Below are 18,994 nucleotides of genomic sequence, written 5' to 3'. Positions count from 1 at the left end.
TGGTGTGAGTTCTCTTATAAGGTGGCTCAGAGTATTCAAAGGTGGTTTCAGGTGGTCTGTGAGTGGTCCGTAGGTGGCCTCACAGATGCCTGTTATCCAGTTTGTCAGGTCCCTTGGGGCTGGCCATCGAGATGCCTGCTTATGGATCCCAACAGATTTCCCTTATGAGGGGAAATGGACTTGGGACTAAAATGATACAAACCTGGGAAAAGAGAACAAATTGTGGATAATAGTACAATGTGAAGAAGCACCTAAAAATGTTGACAGCTTTGAAGAAAAGCAAATGTGCTTATGACCTGCCTGAGGGAAGGAAAAATCAGAAACAACATGGAAATAGAGACTCTCCCTTAAAGACATAGTGTGTCCTTCCACATAGGGATGGAAAAAAAAACGTTCAGAAAATAATTAGGCAGTGTTTATAATATTTGCTTATGTTATATCCAAGTCTCACAGACACCAAAGACCACCAACGAACTCATTCCAATGCAAATGCAGTAGGGTCTTTATTACAAACTCAAGCTTGGGCCCACGCCATCACTGACACAGCAGTTCTTGAGTGTAGAACCCTGAGCTCAGGGAGAGAGGGGGTTTTTATTTAGGGTTACATCAAGGTTCAGGAATTCCAGCTTGACCGCTCAATGATTGATTGTTTCCCGAGGTCCAAACGATAATTGTTTTACTCAACCTATTGTAAAGAACACCTGGGTAAACTCCATGTATTCACTCACTGATTAGCTGTTGCTAGGGTTGATGGTTAAATATTACCAGGGGTGAGTGGTTGAAGCATATTTTTGTCAGTTTACTCCAGGCTATTCCTTGGTTAGGGGACTTTATTGTCTTATTCCTGGAATTGATGACCTATGGCCTAGTTCCGGGGACTGGTGACTTTGGGTAAGGAGAGGTCAGGCCTGGTTTTCTCACTTTGGAGGAACAATGTGTGTCTAGCAATGCCAGACCATATTAGATTAAAGTGGAGCAATACTACATTAGTAAATCAGGCCAGGCACATTATGTAGCAAGTAGTCTAAACCTTAAAAAAAAGAGAGAGAGAGAGAGAGAGAGAGAGATGAATTACAGCCTAAGAAATAACTGCTGAGTCCCTGAGTTCCTGAATTCAAGATGCCTTGAATTCAGCCTTCTAAAGACATTGTGATACAGGATGAATACACCTAATTTGAAATTTGAGAAACAAAACTACTCTAAAACTTTCTCTGTGTCACCCAAACCCAGGGCCCCATGCGTACTAAGAACTGTTTATTTTTCTTTATACTCTTTCTTCCTTTTTTTTAAACAAAATAAAAAGCTGAAAGACAAATGAGCTGGGTGTGGTGATGGTGGCCTGTAATCCAAACACTTTAGCAGTCAAGGCAGGAGGATTATGAATTTAAGATTTCCCTTGGCCAACCTGGGTCATGATATCCCATTTCAAAACAAAACAAAAATCAAATGATTGATAGTCCACCTCTTTTGTTTTTGGCTTGTTTGTTGGCATAATGTTCTTGTGGAATTTGTACAATTTACCCTTGTTCATTCAAATGCTGATTTCTCTACCCCACTATCTGGTTTCAATCCAGATATTGCACTGTGATGCTTACTTATTCTAAGCATCACCTGCCTCAACTTTGTGTAAACATGCTACCATTTGTTCTCTGTGATGTCAATAAGAACAACCAACCAGCGCTGAGCAAAGGAGAGAACTGGGTGGGACATCCTGGTCCAGAGGGGAAGAGAAAAAGGAGAGTAGGAGCAGAGATCCAAAAGGAGAGGACCTGGAAACATGAGGAGAAATGAACTGGACCTAAGATATGCTAAAAAGAAAGTATACTGTGGGAAATCTGAATGGGAGGAAGCTATGTGGGCTTGGAGGTTTAGGGTGGAGTAATAATTGCCCAGCCTTGTGCATGAAATTAATGAAATAGATTTTAGTCTCTTTGTGGTGATTTAGGTATACAGCTGGTTTAGGAATAACCACTGTTCAACTAAAAGATAAATCAATATTAAATATTAATAATCATCAACACATGTTTATTATTTTTTTCCTGTTAAAAGTTTATAGACCATTGTGAGTTACCCTTTAAGTATTTCTAAATTTAGGTATTTGCATATGTTTCTTAATTTGGATGAGGAACTAAATAACTTCAGGGGTTACTGGGTCTGAGGAACTGAGGATAGCTGAATGTGAAACTGCATGTGGTCCATTCAACTTGAGTAGTTCTATTATCTTCCCTTCTAGGCATGTTTGTTTCCATTCTCATTGGCACATTATTTCACAACTTACCTCTTTCTTCTCTTTATATTTTACAGCACTAGTGATTTAAACTAGTGATTTAAACTGGGGCTATGTTCATGCAAGGTATTTGATGTACCACTGAGCTACATCCACTGCCTCTTAAATTTATCTTGAGACAGGTTCTTGTTACATTGCTCACAACAATGTAACATTGTTATCTTGAACACAAAAACTTCCTGCCTCAGCTTCCTGAGTATAATTTTCTTATGGAATGTATACAATTTAACCTTGTTCATTCAAACGCTGATATTTCTCCCCCATTATGTGGTTTCAATACAGACACTGCACTGTGATACTTCTAAGTATCACCTGTCTCAAGTTTGTGTAAACATGCCACCATTTGTTCTTTGTGTTGTCAATAAAAACAACCAACCAATGCTGAGCAAAGGAGAGAATTTGGGTAGGACATCCTGGTCCTGAGAGGCATAGCTTCCCAGCTCCTACTTCCTTTTCTATGCTTCTCCCCCTTCTAGCTCACTCCAAATTTCTCTCTCAGAACTTCTTTATATTTCTAATATTGCCTCTAGTCTTAAACCCCACTTCTACCTTAATCATTTCCTGTAGTCTCTTCTCTCAATGAGTGAAATGTCCACTATTTCCTTTTTCACCACTACAACCTCTTTATCTCTGCTAAACTGATCTCTCTAAATGGTATATAAGGGGAAATAAGGATAAGTGGACTTCAAGTAAGTCTACATATTTCTTGAAAGGTTAAAACTTTCTTAGAACCAAGTTTAGTAGCTCACACCTGTAATCCCAGCACTTAACAGAGGCAAGGGGATCTGGAATTCAGTTACAGAGCTGGTTTCTCGTCAGTCTGGAACTACAGGAGACCTTGTCTTTAAAAAAAGCAAAAAAAAAAAAAAAAATCCAGAAGGCATAGATTACATCTGTTATTAATGGTTTCTCATGCTCCAGTGGAAGGCCTCATGCCCAGACTCATATGATCAGCACAAACTGAGGCAAAGGGGTTAATAATAATAATAATGACAAAAGAAACCATGAAGTTGGAAAAAGGCTTAGGGTAGTGGGAAACAGATAAAATTAAAAATATATATGTATGATATTTTGAATAATAATTAAAATGCAAATATTATTTATTACTCCACTGTCTAAAAATCTTCCAGTAATTTTCCATTGATTGTAGTCAAACCTCCAAAGTGTGTTCATTTTATGTGTTTGGATGTTTTGCCTGCACCTATGTATGTGTACCACTTGTGTACCTGGTACCCACCAAGGGTGTCAGATCCCCTAGAACTGCAATCACATAAGGTTGTGAGCCCCCATGGGGGTGCTGGGAATTGAATTAATGTCTGCTGTAAGAACAAGTGGTCTTAACAACTGAGAAATCTCTCCAGCATGTCAAGATACTTTCTAAAGGTTCATGTTGGTTTACAGTTCACTGCAGAAAAAGCAAGAAAGAGCTGGTCATACTGCATCCACAACCAGGAAACAGAAAAATCAAAATTCTTAACATAACACATTCCATTTGCTCTGGTACATTGTGTGGAGCCATAGAACGGCTGTTTGACTCTTGCCTGCTTGGAATCTATGAAGCATATTGTGCCTTGCATGGTACAGTGAGTTTCCATCCCTGGACCGCAGGTGCTGCTTTGAGCTTTGTAGAGGTTTGTTCAACCGTTTAGATTTGGCAAGGTATGTGTATGAGAACTTGCCTCCCACTTACCTGAGAACTGTCCTCCCGCTTTTTAGAATTTCCTTGAGAATACCCTGCTTTGCGATTTTCACTGAAACTAGTTCCCCCCTCACCCCGAGTTGCCCATTCTTACTCTCTATAAGCTGTAACCTAAAGCACAATAAATCGAGACTTGATCAGAATTCTGTCTTGTCTCCATTCTTCGCGTCTCCTGTTCCATCCCATTCCCACATCCCCCTCCAGGTTCCACGGTCCTGTGGGTCGGGTCAAACTGTCGCCCAACGTGGAGGCCTGGATATGGAGGGGCATTCTGTGAGGAACGCCGAGAATGCAAGGCCGTCGAAGACGTGAGAAGAAAAACCTCGGGACGCTGCGGGAGCCTGCTGCAGCGCTCAGCCTGAAATGAGAATAGGCGATCACGGGACAGGATTTAAGCCAGCATGAAAAATATCTGGATCAAGTAGGAGAGGCTCTCAAGGCGCGAGGGGCAAAGGTTAAATCAAAGCATCTATTTAGATTTAGACCTTTGTGCATGGTTTCCTGAAGAAGGAACAATTAATGTAAGACATTGGTCTCGAGTTGGAGACGCGCTGAAAGATTTATATAGTACTTTTGGACCTGACAAGGTTCCAGTCACAGCTTTCTCATATTCCAATCTCATAAAAGAATTAATTAAAAGTAGGGAACGGAACATTGCTCAAAAACTGTGGCCGCTGCTGCAAAATTTGAGAGTTTAAAAGCCACTGGGGTCAAAAAAAAAAAAAGGTTTTGGTCCTGTCAGTTTCTGCCTCCCTGGAACTCCTGGGATAAGAAAATCGGAATGAGAATCGGTTTGAGTAGCCTTTCTGGAACTTCTGTGGCAAAATAGTCGGGGAAAAGCCAGGTTTTGGGTTTTACTTCGTCTCTGTGTATAATTAATTGTCTTTTTCTTGGTGTTGTGCCCAGAGTTACTGTTTCATTCCTGTGATTAATTATTTGTGGTTTTGCGTCTACTTGAGAGTGCTTGATTTTACTTTTGTTCAAAATTGCCGCTATTTTTGTTTTTGTGATTTCAGGTTTGTCCCGGGATATTAGCCCAGGTACAGGCTATTTATTGTCTTTAGTTTCACTTTTGCCTGAGGCGGCAAAGACAAAATGCAAAACTTTTAATCTGAAAAACTGACACCCCTGTATGGGTTGATCAGTGGCCTCGGAAAATTTGACAGCACTTCAGACGCTCGAGCAGGAACAATTAATGGCTGGTCATATAGTAGAAAGTAACTCTCCATGGAATATTCCTGTATTTGTCATCAAAAAGAAATCAGAAAAATGGAGATTGTTACAAGATTTATGTGCAGTTAACGCCATCTGGACTTCCGACACCCGTAGCCATCCCTCAAGGGTATTCTAAAATAATTATAGATTTAAAAGATTGTGTTTTTTTTTTTTTTACAGTGCCTTTACATCCAAAAGATCAAAAGCATTTTGCCTTCAGTGTACCATCAATTAACTTTAAGGAACCTATGAAGAGATATCGTTGGAATGTATTGCCTCAGGGTATGTCGAATAGTCCAACTTTGGATCAAAAATTTGTAGCTTCGGCTATACAAAGAGTTAAAAACAATTGAAAAGAAATTTGTATTATTCATTATATGGATGATATACTACTGGCAGGCAAACACAAAAATTCAGTTTTAAAATGTTTTGCAGATTTAAAAACAGCTTTAAAAATTTCAGGACTGCAAATTGCACCTAAAAATGTTCAGCTTCAAGATCCTTATACATATTTGGGATTTCAGATTAATGGACCAAAAGTTATAAATAAAAGGCAACTTTTACAGTGGATAATTTAAAGACATTTAATGATTTTCAAAAATTGCTAGGTGATATTAATTGGTTATGGCCTTATCTAAAACTAACCACTGGTGAATTAAAACCCTTATTTGACATTTTAAAAGGAGATAATGATCCTTAAGTCTCCTAGAGCTCTTACTGCAAAGGGACGCTTAGCCCTTAAAAAGGTTAAAAATGCTATTGCATTGCAATTTGTTACTTGTGTTGATTATTCCAAACCTTTAATGCTTATTATATTCAACACCACCATTACACCAACTGCAGTGTTCTGGCAAGGAGCACCAATTATGTGGGTGCACCTTCCCTCTTCTCCAAGCAAGGTAATATATCCATACTATAATGCAATTGCAGATATTATTTTATTAGGAAGAGATAGTAGCAAAAAAATATTTTGGCATAGAACCTAACGTAATTATTCAGCCCAATTCTAAAGTGCAGGTAGATTGGTTATTTCAAAATACAGATTGTTGGCCAATTGCTTGTGCCTCATTTCCAGGACAAACTGATTATTATCCACCAGATAAATTAATTCAGTTTTGTAACTTGCATGCTTTTGTGTTTCCCCAAAAGACTTCTTTGCAACCTCTTGCAAATGCATTTATTATATTTACATATGGATCATCTAATGGTCAAGCAGCATATGTTTTTAATAAATAAACTATAACTTTTCAAACATCATTAAAATCAGTTCAGCTTGTAGAGTTACAAGCTATTATTGCTGTATTTTCAGCCTTTCCTAATAAAGCTTTAAATATTTAGACAGATAGTGCTTATTTGGCTCATTTGATTCCTATTTTGAAAACTTCAGCACAAGTAAAACATGTTTCTGATACAGCAAAATTATTCTTACAATGTCAGTCTCTAACTCAAAACGTTCTCAGCCTTTCTATATTGGTCATATTCGAGCTCATTCAGGACTACCTGCTCCATTAGCAGAAGCTAATTTTAAAGCTGATTTGGCAACTAAAATTATTGGCTTTAACATAAAACATACAAAGAACAATCTTTCACAGGCTATTGAAGCTCATAAAATTCATCATCTTAATTCTCATACTTTACGATTAATGTTTAAAATTTCTAAAGAACAAGCCAGACAAATTGTTAAACCATGCCATGCCTGTATGACATTTTTGCCCACACTTCACCTAGGAGTAAATCCTAGAGGACTAATACCAAACGCTGTTTGGCAGATGGATGTTACACATATAAATGAATTTGGTAATTTAAAATATGTTCATGTTAATATTGACACTTTTAGAGGATTTATTTTTGCCACCCTACAATCTGGGGAAACAGGTAAACATGTTATAGCTCATTTACTTTCAGCATTTGCAGTGATGGGATTCCCTCAACAAATTACAACTGACAATGGCCCTGGTTATACTAGAAAAACTTTTCAACAATTTTGTCTTAAGCTTAATATTAAACATACCACTGGAATTCCATATAATGCACAAGGACAGGGCATGGTAGAACGAGCTCATTTATCTATTAAAAATACTCTTGAAAAAATTAAAAAGGGGGAATGGTACCCAACAAAAGGATCACCACGAAATCTTTTATCACATTTGTCTCTTTAGTATAAATTTTTTAAATTTGGACAAAGATGGTCATTCAGCAGCTGAATGATTCTGGCATACAAATACAAAAACTCAATATGCTACTGTTCTCTGGAAGGATCCTTTGGGTAATAAATGGCACAGCCTAGACCCAGTCCTAATATGGGGCAGAGATGCAGTTTGTGTTTATTCCAAACAAATGGATGCAGCACGATGGTTACCTAAAAGACTTATAAAGCAAATAGATAACAACAATATATCCAGGGAAAGGGAAGTCCCTGGGAATGCCTCTTCCTCTTGTCTTACAGAAAAAGAAAAATGAATTGGATCATCGCCTGGATGACATTGACTGTGGCTGCACTAGGATGGGGAATGGAAGATCAACACTCAAATCCACACGTGCCACTAATCTTACTTGGTTAATCTTGGGGCCAGAAGGAGAAGCTGTCTTTAGTGTCTCTAAAATCACACATAAGGGGACCTGGTTTCCGTTTATACTAATTCCATCCTCCAAGTTAGTTTCAAATTGTAGTTATTGGGCAAACAGTTGGGGTTACTTCTATGTCTGTCCAGCTGAGAATAGTAGAAAAAGAAGATGTGGAGGACCAGGAGACACCTATTGTGCCAAGTGGGGATGCGAGACCACAGGCCATGTATGGTGGAGACTTCCCAGATTTACAGACTCCATAAAAGTAAACATAAAAGATCTTAAGGATGGTGAGCTACATGCCTATAGTTGTTTTAGGGGCACACCCACCTTAAATATTTCATTTATGAAGTCAGGAAAGAAGAAAAACTAGAACACAGGACTATCCTGGGGAATTAGAATTTACAAAAACTCAGCAAACACCCTGGTACTGTTTTTACTATAAGGTTACTCAGTCATTGACCTACAGATAAAACAGTGGGAATAGGACCAAATCCAGTCCCGGCTCCAGTTCTAAAACCTTTACCAGAACCTACCACCCTTCCATGGGGCATGCTTTCCCCAGGTTTAATACCTGTTCCTATAGTAACTCCCATATCAGTTAAGTCCACTGAGGATTCTCTTTTAGAACTTGTACAGCATACTTTTCTTACCCTTAATGAATCTAGACCTGATTTAAGAGACTCCTGTTGGCTTTGCTATAATGCAAAACCTTCCTACTATGAAGGAATTGCTGTTTTAGGCAGTTTTTCTATTTCATTAAATCATAGCTCATGTAGATGGTTGCAGACCACCCAAGTTCACCTAACCCTACAGTCCGTCCAAGGACAGGGAACATGTATTGGTAAAGTTCTTGCTTCACATAAACATCTATGTAATGAAACCTTTAAGAGTATAAATGCCTCCGGAGCAGGACAATATGTAATTCCTCCAAACAATACTTGGTGGGCTTGTTCCAATGGCCTCACCCCCTGCTTTTCTTCACATTTGTTTTATGATTCTTACTGTGTTTTAGTACAATTAGTGCCAAGATTAACATATTATTCCTCTGATCAGTTTTCTCATCTTTGCGACCCAAAACAGGATCAAGCTTTGCTACACCCTAAAAGAGGACCAGTTATTCCAGCTATAGTGGCTGTTCTCCTGGGCTTGGGCCTAGCTGGAGCTGGAACAGGAATTTCCTCCTTAGTTTTGCAGGATAGATATTATGATCAGCTGAGATCGTCAATTGATCTAGATATTGGAAGAATGGAAACTGCTATCTCCCACTTACAGAAATCTTTAACCTCTCTTTCAGAAGTAGTGTTACAAAATAGAAGAGGACTAGACCTTGTATTTGCTCAGCAAGGAGGGCTCTGTGCTGCCTTAAAAGAGGAATACTGTTTCTATGTAGACCATTCAAGAGTAGTAAAGGATTCCATGAACAAGGTCAGGGAAGGCTTGGAGCAAAGAAAACATCTGAGGGAACAAGAGCAGGGGTGGTTTCAGACTTGGTTTAGAACTTCTCCTTGGCTTACTACCCTTTTACCCTCCATTTTAGGACCCCTGATAGGCTTGTTTATTTTGCTTTCCCTCAGTCCAGTACTGTTTAATAAGCTCATGGCTTTCCTTAAGCAGCAGATTGATGTCATCAAGGCAAAACCCATACAGGTCCATTACCACAGGCTGAAAATAGCAGATGCAGGTCTCTTTGAGACCTTCCTTACAGAATACTAACTATCCCATTGAGCTGAACCAATTAGCCAGTGACGGGTAAGAGAATCCACAGTGGTCTTTTTCTCCACCCTTGCATCCTAAGACAGGAGCTCAGCCAATTGCTGCTGATACATTCAATGACGGGCCAGCAAGGGTAAAAGATCCAGGATTCCAACCTAAGACAGGCACGGTTCCCTTGGGATCACAGCCTTGAAAAAATATTAACAAGGGGGACCTGTGTGGAGCCATAGAACGGCTGTTTGGCTCCTGCCTACTTGGAATCAGTGATGCACATTGTGCCTTGCATGGTACAGTGAGTTTCCATCTCTGGACCACAGGTGCTGCTTTGCACTCTGTTGAGGTTTGTTCAACCGTTTAGATTTGGCAAGGTATGTGTATGAGAACTTGCCTCCCACTTACCTGAGAACTGTCCTCCTGCTTTTTAGAATTTCCTTGAGAATACCCTGCTTTGCGATTTTCACTGAAACTAGTTCCCCCCTCACCCCGAGTTGCCCATTCTTACTCTCTATAAGCTGTAACCTAAAGCACAATAAATCGAGACTTGATCAGAATTCTGTCTTGTCTCCATTCTTCACGTCTCCTGTTCCATCCCATTCCCACATCCCCCTCCAGGTTCCACGCTGACAGTCCTGCGGGTCAGGACTGTACATCTTCAGTCAATCAGCTTAATGTGATTCTTCAAGGGAGATAAGGAAATGGAGAGGTATTTCTGTGGTTAAAAGTACTTCCTGCTCTTCCAGAGGATCTGAGTTTGGTTCTCAGCACTCACTTTAGGGGAGCTGTGCCTCCAGCTCCAGAAGCTTGGGTAACCTCTTCCGACCTCTTTAGGCACCCACCCACATGTAGCATGCAGACACACAAATATATACACATAAATAAAAATAGAAAATAAGATTGTTCTAAAAAATTTAAGACTTGCCCTCATGAAGCCTCACACTCACTATGTAACCAAGGATGAACTTGAACTTTGAGTTCCTTTTCCTTCATATGTTGAATGTCGGGATTGGAGACATATGGTGTCACATCAGTCTTTGAAGTGACTTCTTATTTTTCTCTTTTTCTCCCAAGCAGTTACTTCACCAGTATTATTAAAGATTCTCAGATCTGGAAAAATACAATGATAGACTTACAATCAAATTTGTTCTTGAGCCAGTGAGTTAGCTGAGCTTATTGCCAAACCTTTCAGATGTTTTAATACCTGAATTTACACATAATTATATATACAGAAATACTTTTATTTACTTTACAAAATCCAGAAATCTCAAATCTATAAATTTTTGCATACTAATATAAAGCTCAAAATGTTTCAGATTACATATGCCTTTAGTCTCAGGACTCGGAATGCAGAGGCAAAGGCAGGAGGATATTTGCAAGTTCGAAGCCTGCCTGGGTTTTATAGTGACTTCCAGGATGGTCAAGGCTACATAGCGAGACTATGTCTCAAAAAAAAAAAAATGTATATATATATATATATATATATATATATATATATATATATGAAAAAAAGGAAAAAATCCAATTAATAGCTGAACATGAAATGGGATGAGCATTAGACATAGGAGAAAACAAGTAACAGGACAGGAGCCTACCACAGAGGGCCTCTGAAAGACTCCTGCAGGGTATCAAAGCAGATGCTAAGACTCATAATCAAACCTTTAGCAGAATGCAGGAAATCATATGAAAGAAAGGGGAGTTTGTATGACATGGAAAGTATAGGAGCTCCACAAGGACCAAATATATCTGGGCACAGGGGTTTTTTCTTGATACTCCACCAAGGACCATGTATGGATATAACCTAGAACCTCTGCTCAGATGTAGCCCGTGGTAGCTCAGTAACCAATTGGTTTCCCATAGTAAGGAGAACAGGGACTATTTCTGACAGGAACTCAATGGCAGGCTCTTTGACCCCCCCCCCCCCCCAGGGAGAAGCAGTCCTGCTAGGCCACAGAGGACTTTGCAGCCAGTCCTGAAGATACCTGATAAAACAGGGTCAGATGAAAGGGGAGGAGGTCCTCCCCAATCAGTGGACTTGGAAAGAGGCAGGGAGGAGATGAGGGAGGGAGGGTGGGATTGGGAGGGAATGAGGGAGCGGGATACAGCTGGGATACAGAGTTAATAAAATGTAACTAATAATAAAAATTTAAAAAAAAGAAGTGAGCATAAAAGTGTATGTTTGTATCTGAGTACTTGGGGATTGAGGAAAGAAGTCTATCTTGAGCTCAGAGCTAGACTGGGCTTCATAGTGAGCACCAGGGCAGATACTATATAAAAATTTTTCAAATTAATATCTAGGAATAGTAAATATTCATAAAGTCACACAGAAAAGGTTGGGCTAATGATGTATCCTGGTTGTTTGAATGCTTGCCTTGCATACAGAAAGTTCTGGACTCCATCACCAGCACTGCACAAGCCATCTTTCATTTGTAAGCTTTAAAATTTCATTATTATTAAAATAATAATAGTGGTAGTGATAGTCATTGTTGTTGTTGTTGTTGGTGGTGGTGGTGGTGGTGTGTGTGTGTGTGTGTGTAGGAGAGAGAGAGAGAGAGAGAGAGAATGTGTGCAGGTGCACATGTGCCATGTTGTCTTAGTCAGTGTTCTACTGTTGTGAAGAGACATCATGAACACAGCAAGTCATATAAAAGGAAAAATTTAATTGGGGCTATTTTATCGTTCTATAGGTTTTGTCCGTTATCATCATGGGGGGAAGCATGATGCCACACAGGTAGACATTGTGCTGGAGACATAGCTGAACATTCCTACAGATAGTAGGAAGAAAGAGACTTTGGGCTTGGAGTGGGCTTTTTGAAACCTCAAAGTCCAGCTACAGTGGCACACCCTTCAGCAAATCCACACCTCCTAATCCTTTCAAATAGTGCCACTCCCTGGTGACTATTCAAATCTATAAGTCTATGGGGACCATTCTCATTCAAACCACCACACACTGTATGTGTGTGAAAGTCAGAAAACAGCTTTTCGGAGTCTGTTCTGTCCTTCCACCACATAAGTCCTGGGGATGAAGTTCAGGTTGTTAGCGATTTTACCTGTTGAGTCATTTCATCAGTCCTTATTTGGGGTTCTTTACCAGTATTTCAGCACTTTGATATGCCATATCCTATTGTCTCTTCTATAAATTTATGTATAGCAGATACTGTCAGGATTATGCTGCATAGGCTTTTCATTTGTGAAACTGGTTTTTACAAGATGTAGGTTTAGACATACAAGTTTTTTTTTTTATCTCTTTAAATAAGTTCATATGTGAATTGTCTACATATTCAAATGATGCTCATTGGTTAAGGTGCTAGGAATCTGCAAAATTGCTTTAGCTTTTTTATTTAAGATTTAAAAGAGTAATTCAATTCTTTTATCGCAGGAGTTGTCTTTTTGGTCCTGAGTGTAGTAGTCAGTTCTGCCTTTACATGTCCTTAGAGAAACCTTCCTATGGCCAGAGAAATTAACCTAACCCCTTTGTTATCTTTTTTTAAACTTTATTGGTTCTTTGTGAATTTCCCATTATATGTCCTAATCCTACTCATCTTTCCCTCTCCTAGTACCCACCCTCTTCCCTTAAAACCACTCAACCAAGGACCATCTATGGATATAACCTAGAACTTCTGCTCGGATGTGGCCCATGGTAGCTCAGTAACCAAGTAGTTTCCCAAAGTAAGGGGAACAAGGACTATTTCTAACATGATCTCAAGGGCAGGCTCTTTGACCTCCCCACCCCACCCCCAGGGGAGGAGCAGTCCTGTTAGGCCACAGAGGAGGACTTTGCAGCCAGCCCTGAAGATACCTGATAAAACAGGGTCAAATGAAAGGGGAGGAGGTCCTCCCTTATCAGTGGACTTGGAAAGGGGCAGGGAGGAGATCAGGGAGGGAGTGTGGGGTTGGGGAGGGAATGAATGAGGGAGCAGGATACAGCTGGGACACAAAGTTAACAAAATGTAACTAATAAGAAAAATAAAATTAAAAAAACAACCACCCCCACCAAAAGAGAAAAAAAAAAATCTCATTGTGAAAGCTGTCACAGTGTGTCCCACAGTATCCCCTGTGTCCTCACTTCTTTGTTTGCAATGACTTGTTGGTTTGATACAAGGCCTCTGGCTTCTAACATTCTATCAATACTGGAACCTCACTGAGAATCCTCCTAGATACCCTTTTGTTTCCCTGTGTCATATTGATCCTGTAGTTTTGGATCTGTAGGACCAGCTTTTTTGTGCACTCCAGCAGTTAATCCAATGGAGTAGATGTTGGGATGGGAAAATTCAATGCTCTGAATCTGGGCCTGAGAGATGTCGAAGCTGGTCAGCCTGATGGCTCTCCTGCTCTCACATCCTCAGGGCTGGCTCACACAACATCCGTGAAACTAGGCCCAGCTCTACCATGCCATCCAGGTGAGGGGCAGGACAGTTCTCCCACTCTTATGACCCCAGGACCAGCTCTCTAACCTGCCATAGGTGGAGAGGGATGAGGGAGGGGAGAACATCCCTCCCTTGTCTGTATCAATGCCCAGAAGACAAGAGGTGGACCAGGTTAGGTGCAGAGCCTTCTCTCCCAAGTGCTGCAGCAGGTGAGGGGCAGGACAGCTCTCATGCTCTCATGACCCCAGGGCAAGCTCTCTCACTTGCCATAGGTGGCAAGGGGCAAGGATGGGGGAGTGTATCTCTCCCTTGCCCACACTTTTGAAAGGCAGGAAATTTGCGAGGCCAGCTCTCCCACACTCACAGTGTTGGGCTGTCTCACCCTCATCCCTCACACCCAGGGCCAGCTTTTACTGTACTTTCCAGGTGAGCTCTAGGGCCTGCTCTCATGACACCATCAAGGCCAACTTTCCCATCCCCAGTGGTGCAAGAGCAAGCCACTCACACAGCAGACAAAAGGCAGGGCCTGCTCGCAGACACTCACTTTCTTCTGCCCACAACTGATGACAAGGACAAAAGGGAGGGAAGGGGATCTCTCTTCTTGCTGACACCATCTCACAACAGACAAAAGGAAGATCTGGCTTGTCCACACTCACACCCCCATGGAAGTTTACCCACCTGCAACCCTCACATCCAGGGCCAGCTTTACTGTACTGTCCATGTGAAGTGCAGGACGGCTCTCTCTGCTGACCTCAGGACCAGCTCTCCTTCCTATTGTAGGTGGCAAGAGGAAAAAGTAGGTGGCATCACTCCCTCTCCCATGTCACTGCAGGGCAGACAAGTGGCAGGGCCAGGTTTCCCATACTCATGCCCTCCGGCCAGCTGGCCCCCATCCACACCACCAGGGTCAGCTCTACTGTGCTGCCAAGGCAAAGTGTGTAGGGCCTGCTCTCCGGAGTGCTGTAGCTAGTAAAAGTTAGGGCCAGTTCTCCTGCTCTCATGCCCTAAGGGTCAGCTTTTCCATAATGTCTAAGCAAGGGGTTGGGCCAGTTCTGCCCAGCCCTGACATCAACATGTCCCAGGGCGCGAGTCCAGACCAGGGACATCTGCTTGGCCTTTGGTGGTAATAGAGTCCCTCTGTTGCAAGACCATGGACCCAAACATGCCCCTGGTGTCAGCATAGGCCAGAGCTGCTCCATGGTCCCTGGTGGCATCACTGGCTACTCACATCAGGCTGTTCCTTACTACCCTCTCGAGTTCTGCATCCCTCTCTTCACTGTGACCACACCCTTCTGTTTCTCTTTCTGGCCCATTTCTCCACCACTTACTTGCTCCTCTTAGTGGCACCCAGGGTTTGTGAGTGTCTGGGGTCCTCTCGGGAGTAGTTTCAGTAGTACTATGCTCCATTTGTGCATTATGGCACTGGGCAGGGGTTATCTCAGGCATGGGCATGGTCTCCCCCCTCTCCGCCAGGCCGGTGCAGTGCCAAACCAGTGGTCGTCTCAGCCTGGTTCTCTGTCTAGGCCCCATGGTGTCAGTCTGGTGGTCATTTTGGGCTTGATCCTCTACCAGCCCACCCAAGTGGCCCCTTTGAGGGTCCTCTGTCTTAGGCTCATTACTGCCTGGGCTCCACAGTCACAGGTGAGGTTCTAGTCTCCAGCTTGCTCCCCATCCTGGGAACCCATCATAACACTGGACGGGTGGTCATCTCAGGCTCACTTTTTTCACTAATGATGCAGATGTTCATAGGTCAGAACACTGAGCTTAGACGTAGCTTCTCTCCTCTCTGCCACCTACTGACACACATTCGACATAGCAGCCACAACTACAATGCTTCTAGGAGCAGGCCTATCTGCTCTTTAGAGGGCCTACTTTATGTTATCTGTAAAAAAGTTGGGTATCACCTTGAAAGAACCTATTATTTAGGAAAACTAATTAGGAACACAACCCCAGCCTGGATGTGCTTGAGTTGTCCTGTGATCTTTGTAACCATTTAAATGAAATGTCCAAACCAGGGTTTAAATATGTTCAGTACATTTGCAGTCCATTCTATATTGATTTTTTTTTCTAACTCAAGGAATAGCAACCTGTGGTGTTAGAAATTCTATTGTTACTATCTAGGGTTTCCTTTTCATATTTTCAGCTTCCTTTTTTTTTTTTTTCTATGCCTTTGGAGATGTTCTTTTTACTCCACGTCTGTTGCCTTTTGATAATAATAATCTGTTTATTACTCTAAAAAAATACCTGATGCACACTAACTTTGCAAGGTGTTAAGATGTATCTAGAGATTTAAATGTGTTCAAACAACACAGCAATGGTTGTGGCAAGGGCACCCCTTAAAGTTGTCACTTCATGGCAGGTGGCAAAAGTGGGAGCATGGGTCAGTTGAAGAAATTGCATTACCAAACAAAAATGCAAAGAACAATCTGGGTCAGGCTTGTTTTCCTAAAAACTCACTCTTTGAAGAACTCAGTTGCCTGTGAAAGGTATCTTAACTTCATCAATGACGTAGTGGCCTACCTCAGATCCCACCTTTATCTTTTTGTATGAGTGTTTTGTCTCCATGTATATCTATGTACCACATGTGTGCCTGGTGCCAACAGAGGCCAGAAGAGGGAGCTGGATCCCCTGGAACTGGAGTCATAAACAATTGTAAATCACCATGTGGGTTCTGGAACTAGAACCCAGGGCCTCTGCATGAGCAACAAATGCTCTTAACCACTAAACCATTCTCCAGCCTTAAGTTCTCATCTTCTGAATTGTCCTTCAGGTATCACTACACTGGGCCAAGCTTTCAGTACATGAACCCACAGGGAATACATTCAACCATATCCAAACCATACATTAGAGATAGGTGAATCTGAATAATACCCATATACCTATTTAGACTGAAGAAGTAGAATACAATTGATTCTATCATATCCCAACAAATAAGCCTGAGGAAAGTTTTAAGAGAACTATGTCAGTGGATGATCTTGGAGTAACCCATTCCTAGACCAAGATTTTTGTTTCAGTACTGTATCATAGAAATTTTGGGGTTTTTAAATATTTTACTGATTCTTTATGAGTTTTACATAACACACTTCAATCCCACTCATATCCCCATCCCTTTGTATCTACCCTCTGGCCTTGCAATCTCACCCCAAAAGAAAATGAAATAAAATAAAATAAAATAAAGCATAGAAAACATCTTGTCTTTTTGGAAGCTGTAGTATGTCAAAGGGTATTATCCCACAGTGCCCTTTTGTGCACACATCTTTGCTTACAAATGTTCATTGCAATGAGTCACTGGTCTCTGATTCAAGGCCTCTGGCTTCTGCTACACTATCAATACTGGATCCTCACCAGGACTTCTCTCAGATATCCTTTTGCTACCATGTGTCATGGAGATCTTGCAGCTATGTATCTGCAGGACCAGCTCTTTTATATACTCCAGCAGTTCATAGATTAAGGTAGATTTTGTGATGTGCCAACTCAAAGCCCTTGATCTGGGCCTACATGGTAGCTGAGCTGGTCAGCCCACCAGGTTTTCTGAACCCACACTACATGGCAAGCTTTCCAACACTGCTCTGGCTAGCTCACCCAATAGTGTAGCAAACAAGGGGCAGGGTCAGCTGTCCCACTGTCATGCCCTCAAGGTCAGCGCAGCTACACCCAGGCCACAAGAGCCAGCTCTACTATGTTGCCCAGTTGAAGTTCAGGGTCCATTCTCCCTCTCTCACACACTTGGGGCTGGCTCACCCATGCCTTTGCCATCAGGACCAGCTCTACTGTGTTGCCCAGGTAAGGTGCAGGACCCACTCTCCCAAGTCCTGCAACCAGTGAGGAGCAGGACCTCTCATGGAGCTCTCCCACTCTCATAACTTCTGGCCCAGCTCTCCCAACTGCTTCAGGTGAGGAGAGCACATGTCCCCCTCACCATGTCACCTCATGGCAGGTGAATAGTGAAACCACCTCTCTCTCTCTCTCTCTCTCTCTCTCTCTCTGGCTGGCTCAGCAGCCCCTGACACCAAGGCCAGCTCTGTGTTGCCCAGGCAAAGTGCAGGGCCTACTCTTTAGAGTGCTGCATTCAGTGAAGGGCAAAGCCAGCGCTGCACAGCCCTTGAGCATCTACAATGGCCCCAGGCAGCAGTCCAGACTGGGGACATCTCCATGTTCTCTAGCTGTAATGAGCCATAGACAATGACAGACACCCCTGTTCCTGCCTGGCTAAGGAGCCAGACATGGCCTTCAAGTGGCAGCATGGGCGGGGATTTCACCATGGCCTCAGCTAGCAGGGCAGGCTACTCCCAACAGGCTATTCCTCTCTACCCTCATATCTCTAGTTCCACCTCTCTTCATAATGCTTAAACTGTTCCACTTCTCTTTCTCTCCCATCTGTCCACCACGTTTGCACATTGTAGTGGCTCCAGCTATGGGGAAGCCACATGGCAGTTGAGCCTGTGTATCTATAGCCTGTGTGCCTCATAGCAGCCGGTTGGCCTCTGGGTGTCATCCTTACCCATGCTTCTGTGTACTGTCTTATTTTGGTTGTTTTCTAAGAAAAAGGGCTATCAGAGATTGGAGAGATGGATGAGTGAGAGCACTGCTCTTCCAGAGGACCAGGGTTAAATTCCCAGCCACCATGTGGCAGTTCACAACTGTCTGTAACTCCAGAATCTGACATTTTTGTATAGGTAAAACATGAAATACTTATATAAAAAGGGGGCTATCAATTGTTTCTCATAAAGACTTTACATGTGAGACAAACAGAAGGTTCAGCCACTAGAGACTAGGCTCATAACCAAAAATGTAAGGTTTTACATGGGTTTGACTTAATACATTTTAGACTTCAAACTCCTTATAAAATGCTTGTCATCATTTTAATGTCCTTGTTTCCCTTGAATCTATTATTGTTAATGTTCTTGTATGGACCTCAGCAGTTAGAGACAGACCGTATACTTGGTAAATATTTAGGGCCTCTATGACAATGTCTTAGGCTACAGTCAATATATATGGGCAGGTAAGTCATACCTTATTCATCAGAGCAGCTTGGCCTTTCTAAATATTGTATTTCAGGTTTTTCTTTTACACTTACTAAGCCAACCCTTAGGTTTGGAATTTCAGAGCAGTACTCCTTTTTTTTTTTTTTTTTTTTTTTGGATACTTTTT

At 41.8% G+C, this 18,994-nt stretch overlaps 1 long non-coding RNA gene and 1 other non-coding gene across 3 annotated transcripts; both read right to left on the bottom strand.

The window, feature by feature from the left end:
• Positions 1-505: 505 nt before the first annotated feature.
• Positions 506-14,864, bottom strand: LOC132650020 (uncharacterized). Of its 2 annotated transcripts, XR_009588389.1 has the most exons (4): positions 14,522-14,864; positions 10,424-10,586; positions 4,081-4,344; positions 506-685 (listed from the first exon to the last, which is right to left on the bottom strand). It is a non-coding gene; the product is annotated as an uncharacterized LOC132650020 (long non-coding RNA). The 2 variants fall into 2 exon arrangements; XR_009588388.1 differs by lacking the exon at positions 506-685 and having other exon boundaries at positions 2,009-4,344.
• A 699-nt stretch (positions 14,865-15,563) lies between these two features.
• LOC132650243 (small nucleolar RNA SNORA17) lies at positions 15,564-15,690 on the bottom strand. The gene has a single exon (XR_009588623.1). It is a non-coding gene; the product is annotated as a small nucleolar RNA SNORA17 (small nucleolar RNA).
• Positions 15,691-18,994: the final 3,304 nt, after the last annotated feature.

This window comes from Meriones unguiculatus, chromosome X, assembly GCF_030254825.1.
Source record: "Meriones unguiculatus strain TT.TT164.6M chromosome X, Bangor_MerUng_6.1, whole genome shotgun sequence".
Taxonomy (NCBI): Eukaryota; Metazoa; Chordata; class Mammalia; order Rodentia; family Muridae; genus Meriones; species Meriones unguiculatus.
The sequence above is the reverse complement of the archived record's forward strand: the minus strand, read 5'-3'. Positions and strand labels throughout refer to the sequence as shown.